We start from the raw sequence: 19,275 nt of genomic DNA, 5'->3' as shown, positions 1-19,275 counted from the left end.
CGTTTGAACCTGATCAATGGACAGTAACATTTGCTTTTAATTCATTATCACCCAAGACTTCAAATGATCCATTAAACAACTATATATATAGGATTGAAATATATTCTCAATTCGTTGTAGTAAATTACAATGGTTGCTTCATCTTGGTGCATAGCTAATGAGCATACTAACAGATTCTGTGCACAGCTTTAAACTAATAAATCTTCTTGAATAAGATATTACAACATAGCAGCGTTTAAAATGCGGCTGGTCATAGACGCGCCTTTTCTTCAGGAAATGCTCGCTCGAGGCATGAGTAAACTAGAGCAATAACAGTGCCGTAATTTTCCTAGAAACTCTGACCATTGCTCAACAAGGATGAATCTCAGGAGCCATGACTGGAGTGGAAACTCCGGCCGTCAGTCCAGAAGAAAATTCTTCCGGGTAAGAGCTGGGCATGTCATCAAATCAGTAAATTTATATATTGAGTATAAATTCTAGTACCAACCTCATTCTCACTCTACGCTTCATTGCAAAAACATAATTTATGGTTTTGTAGTGGAATTGGCTATTAAAATTTGAATGGTCTGAACGTATATGAAGGAATAATTATATGATTTGTCACGAAGCTGATTCGATAACTTCAAACCAAGAATATGCCAATTATTTTCTACTTTCATTTTTAAATTGGATGGACGAACCGTATGTCAGTAACCTTCTGATGAATAGATTCTAACACTGAATGTTCAAATAGAAGTGAGCTAAGTTCTTCTTTTGAATGTTTTCTCAGAAGGGAAATAACACCTTGCATTTACATAAAGATCCATTTTTCTTAGCTTCATCTGCACGCGTGATCAATCGTTGCTTTTCTAGAGGTGCTGGAGCTGCAATTGCCTAAAGTAACTCCTACCCATTGTTTGCAGAAGAAAGTGTTGCGATCGCATTTATCTATGATCACAAATTCAAAGATTATTCATGAGAGAACAAAAGTGCGTCGAATGGTACTCTAAAATTAACGAGCTGCGTTGAATACGCGCCTGAGTCGAATACTAATTTGTTCGCAGTTACTCGATGGATGAATTTTTTCTCAGACATCTAAGCATTATCAAATAAAAGGACATTATTGGTGCTTATAGTCATTGAAGTCTGTAGAGTAACAAGTTCTGAAACGTGAATGTCGTAGTTTTTGTATCTTAGTCCTAACATTACATTTCAAATAACGTTTGAAATGTTTTCCCGGAATAGTTCGGCTATTTTCCAGAGCACTGTGAAACGGAGCTTAGCTGCATCATTATCTGCAAATAGAAATCTAGGACTGGCCTTATTTCGTGCAGTTATTTCGCAATCAAGTCGCGTACCTCACATTGGGAAAGCAGGTCTTCTGAGAAACAACTACTCGTTTTCAGACTGTCTGTTTGACATCGTGGACGGATCGATCCATACTCATATGATGATGGCAGAGCATATCATGCCATGCAACTGAGATCTGACTCAGGTTTGGAATAAAAAGATGGAAATTTATATTATACCAATAATTATTTAACCAAGTAGACCACTATAAAAATCGCTAAACAAAGGTATTACAAGGAAACATATTGTCGTAAACAATAGAACATCCCCATTCCTCGCCTGTCGTAGTCAAATCCTTGCATTCGGCTTGCAAACGAATCGAGCGGTCACAGATTGTGTCGCATAATTGCCTAAGATTCACACCAAATTAATCGCTCCTCACGACGTCCATCACGACTTTTTCTGTGTTTCCGTGTTGATATGTCGGACAATGTACACCGTGCGCAACACGTGTGCAAAGGATCACGCTTCGCTGCTAAAACATACACAACCGGCATGACGGATCAGCTCCGCAACCGATCGCTCTTCCCAAGTGCACAAAAAATCAGCCCAATATGACCGATGCCTCTTAGACATGTGAACCAGACCATGCACGAAGAGGCAGACACACGTCCTGTATACATGTCCAATTAGAATAATCATTGATTCTTTCTCTCAGTGTTGGGAAAACTTGTTATTCTCGTCGTATGTATATGCATTTTCACCTTATAAATTAGAAAAAAACTAAAACATGTTACATGCGAAGAGTTCTATCCTATTCAAATAAGTAGTTCTATTTTTACTTTATTAGAAAAATTCAGATTTATGCGCTTGTAGAAAACATTGTCTAGCCGAATGAAATTTGCTTATATATATATGGACTTATTTATTTTTTAACGCAACTATCGATTATATAAATTACTAATCCAAAAATTCCATATCCAAGAGACCCTAGCAAGTTTATTGAGAATAGAATGTGTGAAACAGAAGGGGCGATGTATGAAACAGGAGGGAAAACTCCGTTTAGCTCTAGTTGAGGTGAGGAATCCATATCACGCATTTTTTTAATGTACTCAACACTTATCCGAAGTTTCAGTTTTATGCAATTCTGCTTTGCTCATGAATATAGTGCAGAGAGGGAAACCATAGTTGCAGTTTATATTGGAGCCGTTAAAATATATGTTACATCCTTATTGGTTGTCCAATAACCTGAAATTTAGTTTTTAAGTGGAGCCCTTGTTAAGGTTGAGAAGAAGTAAGGAACGCTCGCAAAGCTGACAGCGCGCAGTACTACATCACCGACACCTCATCGCGTTCTCCTGGGGCGCTCCTGATCGATTCCAACCACAGGCCGATCTAACTCGCCACAGACTTGGGTATCAGGTAAGCGATCTTGACAAGGAATAATCGATACTCAAAACAAGATCTGTGAGTTTTCCTTTCAGTTATGAATAGCTATATTTCAGAAGCAAGTAATTCAATAGTTATCCACGGACTCATGATTTACAATGAAGAATCGAATATTGTTGTTCTTGATAAATTTTGAATGGATAATATTATACTTAAAATTGGTCCGGTGTTGTTACGAATATATGCTACTTTTCAAAAAGTAAACATTTAGTGTTTGGAAACATAACTCCAATTTATTCTTCAAAATGAAGCAGCACGTTAATTAGGGCGATAGGATGTAATCCAAGGGCTTTCCTCAAAATTTTACAAGTCAAATTTTTATGAAGTGGTCCGTCGATATTTTTTTAAACTAACAGTTCGTATCTATTATATTTTTTCAATCATGCGCAACAACTTGGCAGTAAATAATTATTAGCTGCCACGAAGAAATCAAGCTTTTAACTGTGCAGCTTCCTCCTAGCCTCTAATACTATAATGAGCTTGAAAACTACTACATAGATTGAAGGGAAGTGATTAAACGAACAAAGTTTTTCGCTTATCTCGGTGCACTTCTCGCAAAAATTAAAGTATGTTTTTACATGAGGGATAACGTTCACATTAAAATTTACAAGGCTTATCTAATAGAGCATCCTTTTAAATGGCCGGGAATTTTATAATTAACAATTCATGCTAATGAATATTTGCCAACCAACCATGGTTTCAAATGACAACATTGCAGTTGAATTTTACCTATAGGCATATTGGCTTAATGTGTGGAATCATTCACAATTCTTATCGGCCGAGATGCTAGTCTACCAACATACAACCAAGAGTGTCTTCATGTAACTAACCAAACTAACCATAAAAATTCTCCACGATGGTTCAGTCAATTCAAATCCTTAGAGACGCAGTCTCTATATGCCATGTTATGCTGTTCGACGGTGCAAGACAAATCTGCTCGATCTCGCTTTAATCTCCTTATGGGGCTGATAGCTAGGTAAAGATTTGCTAATATACTTGTCTGGAACACGAGTCTCTGCTCTTTCTTTTAGTTTACAGTGAGACGGGCTTACTGGTATGTAAGACCGGCATCTATAAAGCAATGTACTTACAATTAATGAGCTGTTGGAATGATCGTCACCGACTACGCACAGCCAATTAAGCTGTAGTTCTTATCCGTGCAACACTTAACAAATACCATTCTACAAAAGTATGCACCGAGTGATAATTCAAAATTTCAGAACAAAAATGGCTTCAGCAATAGCACTGATTGTTCAAATTAGCTTTTGATGCAAGGGTGGAGAAAATTACCCAAGCTTATTGCAAAATACTGGCACCAAAGGAATGATCTATCGAATGATCGACCTAGATCACTGTAACCGTAACCAAACTTGTTTAAAAATGATTAGTTTTTCAGGGGCTTGTGAATCACGTCGCATCAAATATAATTCTATAAAGTACGATAAGATAGATGCACTATTCTTCTATAGAAAAAAAAGAGAGCACATGGTCCAAAACTTGGTCATATTGAGTTGTCAAATAATGGGTGAAACCGGACAGGTTGTCGGCTAAGGTGGATGCAGTGCATACATTTCAATCCAAATGCAAAAAACTGCTTATTTATTAAACTTTCCGAGGTCTATTTTGTTGGCAAAAATCGTTCTTCCGAGATCCTGTTCAAATTTTGTGATGATCTTTACCATGTACCAGTATATTCTTTCATGGGAAGCAATTGAGTTAAAGACTCTGAAATCAAGTTTCTCTGCATGCCCATACACATGAGGTTTTAACTCACATTCTTAAGCAGTATTTACATTATAATACACTCATTGAATCTTATCACTGACGTCCACGTTGCCATTCTAACGCGGTGTGTTCCGAAGTCCTTTTTAACTGTTCAGATGCAACTCGTAAATCTGTCACATCATTCAAGCTAGATTAAAGTGGTGGCAAACGATAGCAGTCGTGCGGCCTTACAGCCAAGGCCTTATCATTACACAGTCTTCTGTGTTTTTCTGTGGTCGCGCACCGAAACTCGATTAATTAAACGACCTTCATTTTTGTTCACTGAATTAGACACTGATTGGGTAAGGGCAGAGGCTGTAATCCCATGCCGCGAGCTCCTTGCAATCAAGGCCATCATGAGATAACCGATTTGACTACGAATATAAGTCTTACATCTAAACTTGTTTTTATATAACTATAGTTTCATAGCGTTACTTAAAATAGAATGGTGGAGCAGTTTCATAGCTAGTTATCTATTAACTTTTATGTAGAATTGATCAACTCTTTAAATGTAGCATTTCAAATTAAATCCAGTCCAATGCCTTGATTGTACGTCATATACGATGAGGTGCTCAAGTTATTCTTATTTTTCCTAATTGTTTCATTATGGACGCATCAAGACCTCCAATTTCACTGACCTTATTTCTTATTTTCTAAATAAATTTTGATATTAGATGATATTAGATTTTTGAAGATATTTCTGGAGAGAAAATATATATTTTAAAATTTCACAATATAATTTACGTGACGCTCGTACGCTACTTGTTTATAATCCAATTATTGTACATGAATTCTTGAGTTACCTATAACTATTTAATAGAGTTTTAATATAACAATTTAATTCATAGTTTTCAGGTATTTAATCCCTCACACGAACAATACATAAAAAATAAAACGTTAAGGTTGCTCCTGTGTGGATTCGAGAGATCTTCCTCTGTACATTTTCTTCTGTTCTTCCCTAAGCTAAAAATGTGAAAAAACTTTACCTGAGAGTGAGTTCAAACAAAATTAGCCGAACGTCGCTTCCAAGCTTACAGTGAAAATGAGTTCGAGTGAACTCCATTTGCTGCGCCGTCGTTGCTCGCATGCAAACATAGTAAAATTGTTGCCAAGCCCTTCTTAGCGTGCGCTTCCTTCTGTTCAAATTCGATCAAGACCTTCTGATGACCTCTCAAGATTGTCCCATTGTAACGCCCGTGTTTGCTCATCACTAACATGCAATGTTTTATCTGGAACCCACTAAAAGAAATGTCGTTCACTTTGTTGACTTGAAACTTTTCTACGACAAAATGATGACTCATGTTGCCGACAAATCTTGGATTTCAAACTGACGGTGAAGGATGGGAGTGTCAGCGTGTGGGAATCGATCAAATTTACATGAAAACACGTGTTGGAGGAAAAATTATATTCAACTCAATTTACACGAGGCGTATATAATTTTGAATTTAATAGTATTATCGACATCGACATTGAAAAAAATTCGTTTTAATATCATTTACATGAAAGCCTTGAGTGAAGGTGCATGGAAGCAAATAAACTTAATAATTTTCTCTATTTACTCATTTTATCCATTAATATAGAACTGTATTCTACCATTTTAAAATAAAATGATCTACTGAGGTTGATTATTCATATGATAAAAGGCCAAAAGAAAGCACGCAAGTTGAGAAAGAAATGGATCTCTCTTTCCATAACCCATTCATTACCTAAACTAAAAGGCAGGAAAATAAATATTGTTTCAACGTATATTACCGTCATCTATTCAATTTTAACGAGAGAACCTGAACAAGAGACCAAAATTTTCACTCGTTCCTCAATAAACGTACGAGAACCTTAAAGCACGAGACTTGTTCTTTTCTGGCCATGTCCCGCAACAGCCGATGAAAGTATTGCGTCCGTCCAAAGAAACGCAAAAGTCACCAACGCCCTTCATATTTACGACAAAACCTGATAAAACTTTGGCCCGTGGAGCCTCGCGACAAATGACAAGCGGAGGAGGGACGGAGCGGTCAACTGAGTTATGACGGAGCGTGACTCTTACGCCAGGCCGGACGTATGCATCTGCTTCAGAGGTGCAACCTACACTAAAACTACGATAAATATTTATGCATTAAATGTCCTAGAATTTGATTTGAACAATAGTGTGCTACGTAAGGGCTTATTAGTGTAATGAGGTTCATAAACCGAATGATTTCAATAACTTTTAGTATGCTCCACTTTAGCGCGACCGGACTTAAATAACCTATCTGACAGAAGTTTGTCTTCTTTCAACCTGCCATCTGTAAATATTTATATGCTTGATACTCATAGGTTTTCCACATGAGCATCTTTTATGCCATCGCTATGGCAATTATGTAAAAATAAAGAAATCATTGTTTTCTATTAATTTAAAAAAATTAGTGGTGCCATAGTATCGACTGATATAAGCCTCCAATGAATCGAACAGAAATTTTCTAATGGAATCGGATAATAAATGCTTTAGAAACGTTAACGAGGTTTGTGTCCGCTTTTATTATTTTATCACCGCACTAAATAAGCCTTGTATAGATTAGTTTAATTTACAACTTTTCATGCTACTCATATCTTTTTGAGTGAGCGGCTTCACGACAGAGGCGATGTTACCAAAATCTTCTAACCAGCACACCTGATAGAAATTCCAGGGCAGAATTTCACGGACGTTTTAACGAGCATTTGCGGTCAGAGGCGACAGTTTAAGGAACCTGGTTTGAGAGCACGGCAACGAGAAAGAATGTACAAGTCTTCTTTGCCGCTTGATAACATGGCAGCTATACGCGGAAACTGTCGCTCATGCAATACTTTACTCTGATCCTAATGTGACTCGTACAAGAAATGACCGTTTATGAATTTTTCTGCAGTGAATATTTAAAGATCCACTAACTAGTTTTATGGGTCAGCACCAAACATTAATATCTTTCAAGTTTTCTGTGTCGGCTTGACCGGACCTCTTGAATAGAAAAGGCCTGCGAAAAATCCCGCACTGCAGCTCATTAAGGTGAAAAATAAGGCAAGTGCGTGCTAAGCATAACCTGTATGCGTGGCCAGAGCTAATATTCCAGACTTTGCTGTCGGTAATGTTCCTGTCTAGCTTGGGTACGATTTTATTTTTTTTGCTAGTATATTAACTTTTATTCTCCATTTTTTCTTCAAAACGTTTTTAATTTGAAATGAAAAAAATGAATTCAGTATTGTTACGGGTGAATACATTTCAATGTTTTGGCAGTCATGATCTGATGAAGTTTCGCTTACATCACGAATCACTCTGGACTTTTAGCCCTCCTGAAACTTCCACAAATAAATTCCATGGAAGCTTCCTGCAAACTCCTGGTAATGCCTCAGGATCAAAAGATCAAGAGCAAGACATGCGTTTTGCAAACAAAGTCAGTATCATTTGAATACTACTTTTTGAACATCTTCACAGCTCTCGAAAAGTTAAGTTTTCCGAACGTGTGTCGCATGTAAAATGGAGAAAAGTTTTCTGGAAGCAAATAAAGTGTCTCAGGGCAGAAGATCTTCAAAGTGACCCGTGGCCATACCAACCCTTTGACAGAGACAAAAAAACTGCACTCGAGCTCGCAATTGACGTCAAATAACAGGAAAGAAGATTTCTAATGAATATTCAAGCATTCTGTCCAAAACGAACAAATCTGAGGCGCGGTACCTCAGGATTGACAAAAAACACAAAATAAGTTTTTCTCGCCTAGACAGGCAAGGTTACAAGTGCGTAAAAAATTTCACAGACAAAGTTTCCCACACGATACAAATGTACAAATGTGAAAAAATTGCCAAAGAAACGACAGTACGACAACTGTGTGACCTCTAAACCCGTCGCCTCAAATGGCATTCAAACAATCTTGCAGCCACTAGAGATACTGTGGCTGGAGAGGCGACGCGTCTCGTGGAGAGCTACGGCAAACAATCATCCTGGAACCAGAACGACTAACAAAACACTAGTCCCTAGTTCAGAAACTCCTCGAGTTACTCGTGAATTTCAGACCAAGAACATTTTCTCGAATGACCTCAAGATTACCACTTTGTTCTACTATAAAATCGCATTTTGCTTTGATTCATATATGCAACTGAAAAAAGTCACAAATAAATCTAATGGCTCAACTTTGTTGCACTGTCATCATTGCTCTCGTTTATCTTCTTTTCGTGATTTCTGTCGGCCTTGATTTTTCTGTATTTCAGGGCGTATATTCTTGTATTTAAGTCAGCTCTAAATTCAAAATTTTTTTAATAATTTTTTTAAATTATTTGAGCATCTAGAATATCACTTCAGGCTATCATTAATTCAGTTGAAATATAAGATATAGAAATTATTACGCGGAATTAATATGTCTCTTAAAGAGTCATGTGATTAACCTGTGAAAATGTATCGCTCATACAACTCTACTCATACAAATAGAAGTTTGACCCAAATATTATTAAACTTTCATTGATTTTCCCTCATCAAGAATTAGCTTCGTTTTCATTATAGGTCCCATTGAGTTAATTAATTTCTTGTTGGATCGAACTTGGCGCTGGAAGCCGGAGCCTTGCAATTCCTGGTTTCTAGTTTGCGAAATTGATAGAACTCAGTTCAAAATTTAAAATTTACACTAGCATTCTCTAGTTGTAACACATAATCAATCTCATTCAATATGCTCCACAACAATCTTGCGAACGAATTTTCATGTTCCGCTGATCAATGTTTAAAGATGAAAGTATCAAATATGTTGAAATCTTGATGAGCTAATTTTGTACCTTTCCTTCCCCCCATCCTTTCGCTATTTTCAACCCTACCAAAAAAAAGCAAATTAAAAGGCAGATCATTTGCCGTCTCATCTTTTATGACCGCCTGTGATGGGCTCACTCTATGCCACTCAAAACTTTTACGCTGAGGAAGTATACAATTTAAACGCTCGCAATCGAAATGAGGGCTCCTCTAAGTGAGCTCTCCTGCTCATATATAGACGCGTTTAAGAGAGCAGCTAGCTTTTCTGTTCCGCAAAACGTGACCTATTGCCTTGCACCTCAGCCCGCACCTTGTGCTCGGCGGTACTTCATAATTACTGCCGCACTTTTTGTTCCAGCATGAGACTACCTTTCAATTATCCATCGTCATTATTCAGATAAACGCTGTAGATATAATAAGATGTTTTACAGACAGCTCGATGGAAATTGAGTGTTCGTCTTCAATTTGTTTTAAAATGTTCCTATATTTTGCAGGGCTAAATTTCTGATATTATTTCTTTATCCTTTTTGACAAGTGTTGAAAAGATCAAGTAAAGATTTTAAAACCGGGCTGTCCTATAGGATTCAGTGTTCAATAAAATTTATTAGTAGAAAAAACTCTTTATCCATTCAAGTGCAGAAATTAATCTTAATATCATAATGTTGCGATATATTAGAGTTATGATATTTTAATGTTGTGGATTCAGCCACAATCCTGGAGCTGAAGGAAGCGCATAAGTTAGAGCAAGCTTCCTCTTTCTATACGCGAGTAATTGACTGGTCTGAAGCTTCAGCAAGTAGCACCAGTTCGTGTGACTGCATAATCGAAGTCATTCAGCCTGCCGTGCCGCTCTCAAATCTTCCACCTGCATGATAACTTAAGTGCAGAATCTTTCCTCCCATAAATATTAATGAAGACTTATGAAATTTACAGTTCAAACTGGGCGGTGTAGCTTAAATGAAAATTTTCTGGCATCGTTGCCAAACACTAACTCATAAAATTTTCTGAAACTCTTAATATACTCTAACAATTGCATTCTTATAGAGTTTATGAAGAATGATATACCAAAACAGGCCATAAATGATTACCCTACTTGAAACCTTTGTCTGCTAATTCATATTTGTATACGTAGCCACCACGAATTTAAATGCATGCATTTTGGCATTGACATAAGCGTGCAAGTTCGTTCGTTTCACAAGTCGAGTAGTTCAAGTTTGTAATTTACGCACTTACTCTTCAAGGCATCCTGCTAAAAAACGCACACTACAATCTGGTCTTGCGTTTATATTCATGTTCGCACGATTAAAACACCGAGCAAATTTTGATTAAGAAACTGATTCCAAAGATAGGTATGACTACTTGAAAAATCCGTGGAATATTATTAGTTATTGTTGTGTTGCTCTTTAAGAAACTCTTTAATTTTCCAGATCAACTATCTTTGTGTTCAGCGCAAAGAAATCAGTTCACTAGATCTATTAAATAAATATGGAAGCCATTAGCATAGTTAATTTTTTATGTGAAGCTTATAAAACATTATGGATGAAAAATCAAACATTGACATGTACTCTTTTTAGCGCATTTTCCCATTTATGGAAAAAAGGCGCTATTGTGATCCTCATGTCCGTCCGTCCGTCCGTCCGTCAGTCCGTCTGTCCGTGACTTCACGGACGGACAGACGAGAAAATCCGCTCTCTGTCACTCACTGCAGTGAGTACTGCGTAATATTTTGAACAATGGTGTTACTTGAGCTTCTTTGCAATCGGACGGCAAAGTTCCCTTGTTTTCCCCATTTTTCGTTTACTTCTAGCAACACCTTTTGGACGGCAGCAGAACTGCACTCATTGCACTCAACCGCCTGCGTGCCCTTGAATTACGAATGTAAGTCAATAAAACTACGGCGGAGTTCCGTTGAAAATGGTGAGTGAAGATAATCTTTCGCAGACTCAAAAGAGAAACTTGATCATGTGGAAACTTGACCATATACTCATCGCAGAGTTTATACTTTGTGCGTGATTTTACAACATGAAAACTTTTAATAAAATACGCTACATTGCAACGAATAATTACAGTCACCGTGTAAAGCTGAAGGCGCATCTTTTATACTGAATAATCGTTTTTATTTCGTCTGGTTTGAAACGTGGACTTTATTACCACAAGATTGTCTACAACTTTGTTCATAATAATTTTTTAAGCGAATGAAAAATATTCATGTTGTAGGTAAACCATATCATAATGCAAAAAGTTTAGTTCGTTTCTGCCTTGCTGTGCTTAAATATTTTTACTTACTGATAATAAAATCACACACAAAACCATTCACTATCTAGGCAGCGTTGATTTTTCAGCCAATATTATGGCTCAGATTCTTTTCTGTACAACTGGCACAGCTCACTTCGTGCGACAAGTTGTCTCCTGGATTGGCCCAAAATGAGCTCGTCTCGAAAACATCATTCACGGATGTATCTGAAATTTAGAACTTCAGAAAAAGAAATGACTTATGACTCCACGATTATTGATGCAAGAAGCTAGATGAACACTTCCGTACTTTCTTGTTGACGGTTTCTCATAATCAGAGGAGGCGCGAAGACAGCTCTTCTTGAGGTTGCCTTCGATCTCTCCAGCCTAATTAGGGAACTGATGCACACCATTATACTGCAGAGCTCCACTTACTTATCTCTCAACTTTGAGTTTGTTCCTCAGTTAATGTAAATAATCATGCGACATAAGTAATATCACTATAGAACATAAATAAAATTTCTGAATTCTAGGGACATTTGTTAACGGATAAAGTTTATTCCGTACTTAAAGAAAAAAATTTTAATAAATCCTATTCATTCATTTATTTTACCAATAAAATGGTGCTGATAATGAGTCTACATATATATTCATAACTGTAACTGTAACACTGTATGGTCTACATATATGTTCATCATTTTAAAACATCACCATTCACTAGCTGGGAAACAGTCTACCCGACCAATATCATTTGATCACTATTGTATTATTTCAATGTAATCATGTGCAATTTATCAATTATAACTCCTACACTGCAGTTAATGTTTGCGGTGACGACCGAAGGTCAATCCATGTTCGTGACTGTGAACACTGCGCCAATTTGAGGCGTTAAGAGAGCGCCTTGAATTGCTTCATCATACTATGCTAAAATCACGGCCATATATCAGACCTCATGGCTTGTATTTTAGAGCTGAGTAATGAGTAATGAATATGACAGGGTAATGGAACGCTCCCCTTCCTCAATATCAGTTACGATTCTCAGCTGCCAAGTAAGATTAAGAAAATATCTTCATCGCGCTAAAAGCGGCCATTGTTTCTCAGCTTATTGAACGTTTACTGTTCCCGCTACATTTGTCATCGTGCAATGTTCGCAATTTTTTCTGAATTGATCATCTTTTTGTTTTGATATTGAAAAATGCAGATTTCAAATCAAGCATCTGGAAATTTTAGAGAACGAATACTAATATTTATTACTGAAAAATTATCGAGAAGTAGCATATTGCAGAGTAGCACCATACTTATACGCTAAATAAGTAATGATTATTATGTACAGAGTCTAAGAAATTGTTTATTCGTAGTTGTCCATTTGTAAGCTAATCATAGTTTATCAAGAATTGGATGTGAATGAAGCTCTGTATAATTTGCAGAGCAAAGGTGCTCTCGTTTCGAGCAGTTGAAACTTGTCATTATTGGCTCATAAATTTGATTAGTATTAATTAAATTGTGGTGCTGATTGCTAACATTGATATGAGTTAACCGATTTGAAGTAAGCCGCACACTGGATATTAGCGTTGAAATCACTCCGCCGACTGTTCCACCAATGATCGGCATGTGATTGTCTCCAGATTTATCTTTCAACAATCGATTCCATGCGGTATAACCCGAGCGTTTTTCCGCAACGTAATTGCATCGATCTCTCCACTTCCACTTTCAGTTATTTCCTGAGTTTTATGACGTTTTTTTTTTTCTGCGGGGCCGTCAATTGTGCTTTAGCTCCAGATTATAATGGAAGAGCTTTTCCATTGTTAATTTGTTCTCATTTGTGTGGCTTTTTGTAAGGGAGCTTCAAAGGCAGCTATGCCTTGACCTCGGTGACCCCGTGTGAGCTTCTGGTTCATGATCGACAGCTCCTGTTGTATATACCTATAAGATCGGCTGTTGTATATACCTATAAGATCGGCTGTTGTATATACCTATAAGATCGGCTGTTGTATATACCTATAAGATCGGCTGTTGTATATACTTATTAGATCGGCTGTTGTATATACCTATAATATCGGTTGTTGTATATACCTATAAGATCGTTTTACAATTTGCAATACTGAAAAATCCCCTTTACAGTTTAATGTTATATTTCATAATAAACAAGTTCCTGTAGTTGCGAAAAATTATTTTCCTTTCTTGCTCATGCAATTGACTGCTTACATCATCGAGAAACAAATGATTTCTGATACATTCGTATTCATGCGGTTTTGATTTCATTTTTAAATCTAATTTATTTCGTCTCAGAAAGCTTCTGTAAAGTTATATATACTCATCTGTTTAGAGTTTAGATTGACAGCATTAAAATCATCATTCTCATTAAAATGGCTTATCTAAACTCACTTTGAATTACGATCCGAAACCGAGAACAATATTCGCAGAGGTCAAAACATGAACGAAATTGAAGCGGTCATGAGAAGTTGTGAATAGCAAGCTGTGAATTCGACAGCGAGGAATAGCCTGGATCACCGGGGCAAGCAAGTACATGTTACTTTCGTGCAGTCAATTCATGAGCCTAGCACGTAAAGACTCGATGATTGATTATAAACTGATTGGAACATGATCGTGATAACTGGATTCCATCAATAATGAATCAATTTCGTAAAATATTAATCGAGAATTGACAGGTAAAGCCCGAGCCAGGCCAAATGAACGCTCTGCGTTGAACTATCGCAATCAAAATTACTGACCACCTGCGGAAAAATTCGTGTACTCCCTTCATGTTCGATGCAGGAGTCATCAGACGTCTCTTTAGGACAAAGAAGCATGGAAAAAACCTTAATTGATATTCAAGATCTTATCTAGAACAAAGACGCATGATAGATAATAATTGATGGCAACATCTTTTTATCGATTTCTTACTCTATAAAATCTTTTATGGGGCGCGATATGAGTTTGATTATCTTAGAATGCTCAAATAAATGCGAATGATTCTTTGATGCCTGCATCATGAAACTATGAGCCATGAAAAAATAGAAATAAAATTTTAAATAGCTGCATGTTTTCCATTTGTAAGTAATAAATTTTCTTTCCATCAATTTCCAACTATTTTATTTCAACATAAATCTATTTCAATTAATTTCATCATATGCAAACGAAAATACTTATTTTTCGTTGTTGCGTCGAAGCTTTTCGCCAATTTGAAAGGCAAATTTGTGCAGAATTTGATCCATGGCGGCCATACAAATCCAGTGAACACTCCTCAATGGATTAAATTTACACAGGCATAAATGGGTAGGAACAGGCATACCCAATGTTCTTGTTGCAAATGAAGTTACAGGAGACTCAAGTTATCCTTCAACTAATCTTCTTTACAATGCAAGATTGCAGTGAAGGTTGAGCGCATTACAATAAGACATTTACTTTGATCCCGGCATATCACGACGGGAGCTGCCACTAAAGCCAACCATTAAGATAACCATCGTGTGATATTCAAAGCTCTTATCTCGAGTTAAACGAGAATATTCACGCGCTGAGCAGCTCAAATAGAGACGTAAAAATAGTGCCCATCCATTTACTGGGTTTTATGGCACTCTTTAGAGAGGCATTAGGTTTCATTTCTTTTCTCTGTGGTAAGGGCTTACTTAAGTCGCCTATTTTCCTGAACTACATCCATGCAGCGAGGGCGAGCAGTATCATATCACGAGCTCGGTACAGGCCATATCTGACAAACCTCAGCACTATCGCTCCTAAATTATTTCCTATATTACCTCCTTGGTGAGGCTGCATGAACTCTGAGCCATATGAAATGCTTGCAGAGAGATAGTTAAAGTCAAGTGAGTGAGCAAAGATTCAGTTGTAATGGCTAAAACATTAATATTCGAACACAGCTTTAATATTCAGTCGCATGTAGCTACGACTGAAGTATTGGCTTCAGTCGTCAGGTAGCATAGTCAGTCAGCTACGTAGCATTGACTTCACTCTTACTGACATATGCTAGGATGATGAATGATTTTTGAAATTTCATTTTCGAACCAAAGCCAAATGTCGTAACTGTAGGACAAATAATTCTTATTTATTACTTATCTGCATCATGTTCCAGGAAAAGATGTTTTGAGCTAAAAATTTTATTTCCAGATTAAAAAGCTTGAATAAAGATTAACATGAAAAACACTGTTAATGGACACTCAATTTTAACTTCCGGCCAAATCCTCCAGAGTCGCGGAAGTCTTTCTGCAGAAGCGTGATCGTCGCTCGTCCAGGACTGGAATTGTTTCCCGTGAAAATCGTGTAATCAGGACTTGTGCTGAATGGCTTCGTTAAGTGGCGGACTCATAAAATGCCACCGTTGAAGAAATCTCAGCGTGATCAGCACCTGTAACCTTTATTTGATGACGCTGCAGTGTGTGACGAACATCCAGAAGCGTGTGATGGTCCCGCGAAGCTCCCACGCTTTAGAAGCAGCGCGGTGTCGGTTCAAGATTACGGCGCTGGTCAGATGGGCGTTGGCGGCGTAAGAAGCAATCAGTGCAGTTGCTGGCAAATTGCGTGATACGGTCAACCGAAAATATAAACTGCGTCTTGTGGGAAGCTCCTACGTGAAGCAGTCCAACTTTGTGTTAAAGTTCCGATTATTCGTTAGTAAGTCATGTTCATGATATTAAATGTTCATGCACTTAAATCAAGTATCACTCCGTTTGTGAAATACTTGAATGAAGTTTAACGATATCGTTTCTCAAACTAGGCCTTACTCTAAACAAACATGAAACAACTTCCAGAGCTGATTTTTTTATTTTATGACTGTAAATCACATTTAGGTTAATTTCACAGGCAGGGGCCAGTCTCATCGCCCCATGCCATAGACGCACGCCGAATTTCAATTATACAATTGAAGTTCGGAGTGTGGATACAAAATTTTATTCATATATAATTAAGAGTGATGCAAATTTACCTAAGCCCAAGCATTTCGTGCTGAACTTTCGAATGCTACCAAAAAAATTTTATTACGGAGCCTCAAATGCCATCTTTGTGAATTTATGCCCCGAATCCGATTTGCGAATGGCTCACAATGAACTTTTAATTAAAATAATAAATTACGCAGAATAAATTCCTTAGTTTAAATTGATAAAACTGACAGCCGAGGCTTATTGGGCCAGGTGCCGTGGAAACTCATTTTCAAATTAATCTTTATTATTGCGTTTCCTTGTGGGCTTTACCGTGCTTGACTATCAACTTACTTGACTTTATACCAAGTGACTTTTGTCCTTCAAATCGTTACCTATGGTATTCCCTAGTGAGTCTATTGTTACACTCTTGAGTGAGACAGGAGCAAGTATTTCATATTATTCATGTTATCTTGAACACATGCGAGTCTTATCACAAAGAGGGTCGCATTTCATGCATAGTGAAATTATCATAAGCCTTTTTGCCATGACTGCGTGTGAGTCCAAGCCTTTTCATGCTCGTTTGCCAAAGAATGAAAATGCAAATATCCAAGCTTCGGTATTCTGGACTCAACATATATTAATGATGATATTAGGCGTCGAATGACAATGGCAGAGTGACATTTATGCAAGCTTCTACAGCAGCGACCTCCTGGAGACTGAGCAAGTGACTTGGTAAAAAGAGACACCCGCCGCCTCAATGGAGATTGCCAGATTGCTACAGTTTCAGCTGTAAAAAAGTTCCTGTTCAGGTAGAGTGCTATAAATTTGAGGATTACAGAGCTTACTCAGACATAGAGATGACCTGTCTTGCCACACAAGCGTCCATTTTACGAGGCTGTTCTCGGTATTGTGCCCACCTTAGAGTGACCGTGCGGGATAAATACAAGAGATCTGGAGTACGACTTCATGTCTAAATTAAGGGAAGGTGAGGTTCGTAGGAATAAAAAATTCCTCATTAATTGTGCTCAACAATAAATGCGCGCTCATTGAAAATACATTGCACTTCGCTGTTGTACTCGTATAGTCGAAACAGTTTACATAATATATTGCTGGAACCTCTCAATATGATCATAATGATGGAAATATAAAACACGGGTGAAATTAGCACAAAAGGCACAGTTAATAATGTTTTAACATTACTGATGTGTTATGTCCTTACATTGCTAGTTTCTCCCCACCAAAATCGCTGAGCAGTAAAGTTTAATCACTAGTCTCTCCATATAGATCAATTATAACGCTGGCCGGGTCGATTAGAGCGGTGAGTGTGTGATCTAGGACAACAATTTCCTGCACCTCCCATGAAGCCGGCACTCCCATAATAGCTGCATGAGTCTTGCCAAACTCGGCATGTGAGACGATTCAGCCCGTCAAAGTTTTTCAACGTCTCGGCAACGAGGTTCTTCCGCCCATACGCCGGGCCATATATGCAGGGCACGCTCACATAATTGCTCGGATGAGAATGGACTGCGCAGTTACGCGATTAAAATACAACAAACTTGAATGAAAATCCCGTCACACTGATAGAAAATACTAGGTCCATCAAGCACGAGTGGAATATCCTGTCTTTTAAAAATTTGCAAATATTTTTAAATATATAACTCGTTTAGTCGTTTTCATATCGATACATTTTGGCGAGACTTTCAATGATAGAGGAACGATAAGTAAAGTTCAAGAAAAAGGGCAAATTTCTCGTAAATGCTTAAACTATAATTATTCCAGCAACAAAACTCAAGTGACGTTAATCTAACTATAAGATTATTTTTTAGTTCGTGAGTTGAGAAGGTCCTTCTCCTCTCACATGAATTCTACTGGCGATGAGGGGTCTCCGAACGAAAGACTTGTTGCAAATTAAATCTGCCTTGTGCAGAAATTCGTAATGATTATTTGTAGCAATAATAAGGATATCGCAGAATATGATGCATTGTCACGATAATTCCCGTCTCTCTATAGAGGCGCAATACTGCAAACAATATCACTTTCGCCAAATCACCTACATAATTTGCGTAAGGATTGACTCAGGGGGATATTACTTATCAAAAAGTGGCTTCTGAACCACAGGAAAGTTTTGTTCTCAGGATGCAAAGCTTTGTAAGGACGAGCACTTCCTGTGGTGGCGTCTGTAGACCGTAAATGCTCATCGGACCTCGACTTGAGGAGCCTGTAATCAAATCTAAGTCTGGATTATTGCTCTTACTCGTTATGGGAGGGTGGCGATCAATGGTTAATCATTTGTGTTGATGATGACGCAAAAAAATGGTTCCTCCCGGCCGATCTTTTGTGATATCTCATCGTGATATCTCAAATATAATGTCTGGACAGGTACATTTGCTCTGCGGATGTCAACCCGAAATGATGAGTCACGAGCAAGATGATCAGGACGCCGTTTGGTGATTTAGCATTTCTTGCAGGCAACTTTACAATGGCAATGCATTTTATGTTTCTCTGGAATTAAGCGGAAAATTTATTTGGTAAGTTACTTCATGCAAGTTAAGCATTTTCGATGTCAATTCATGTGAATTTGCGGTAATGGATATTTAAATATCTAGGTCATCTTTATTGAGAACAACGTGAATCTTGAGAAATTTGGAATGAGTCATCAACAGAGCTTTCAATAAAAATATATTTTAACATTATTTCAATCAGTTATGGTAATTTGGAACAATTTCTCTAAAGAAATTCCATATCTGCTCAACATTTTTAATCGTTCTATATAAAAAGTGTAATTTTTCAAATAACTGCGGTTTCTACCATTTATTTCTTCTAAGTCAATTCGCATCAGATTTGTAGATTAATTCCAACAGCCGACAAACGAAGGATCGCGACACGCAGTTTGCTACACGCTTGTCTCTTTCCCATGATAATGCCATAATAAGCCATCTTTTTGTCGCGGCTGGCTGC

This window comes from Hyalella azteca, unplaced genomic scaffold (assembly GCF_000764305.2).
Source record: "Hyalella azteca isolate HAZT.00-mixed unplaced genomic scaffold, Hazt_2.0.2 contig12239, whole genome shotgun sequence".
NCBI lineage: Eukaryota > Metazoa > Arthropoda > Malacostraca > Amphipoda > Hyalellidae > Hyalella > Hyalella azteca.
The sequence above is the reverse complement of the archived record's forward strand: the minus strand, read 5'-3'. Positions refer to the sequence as shown.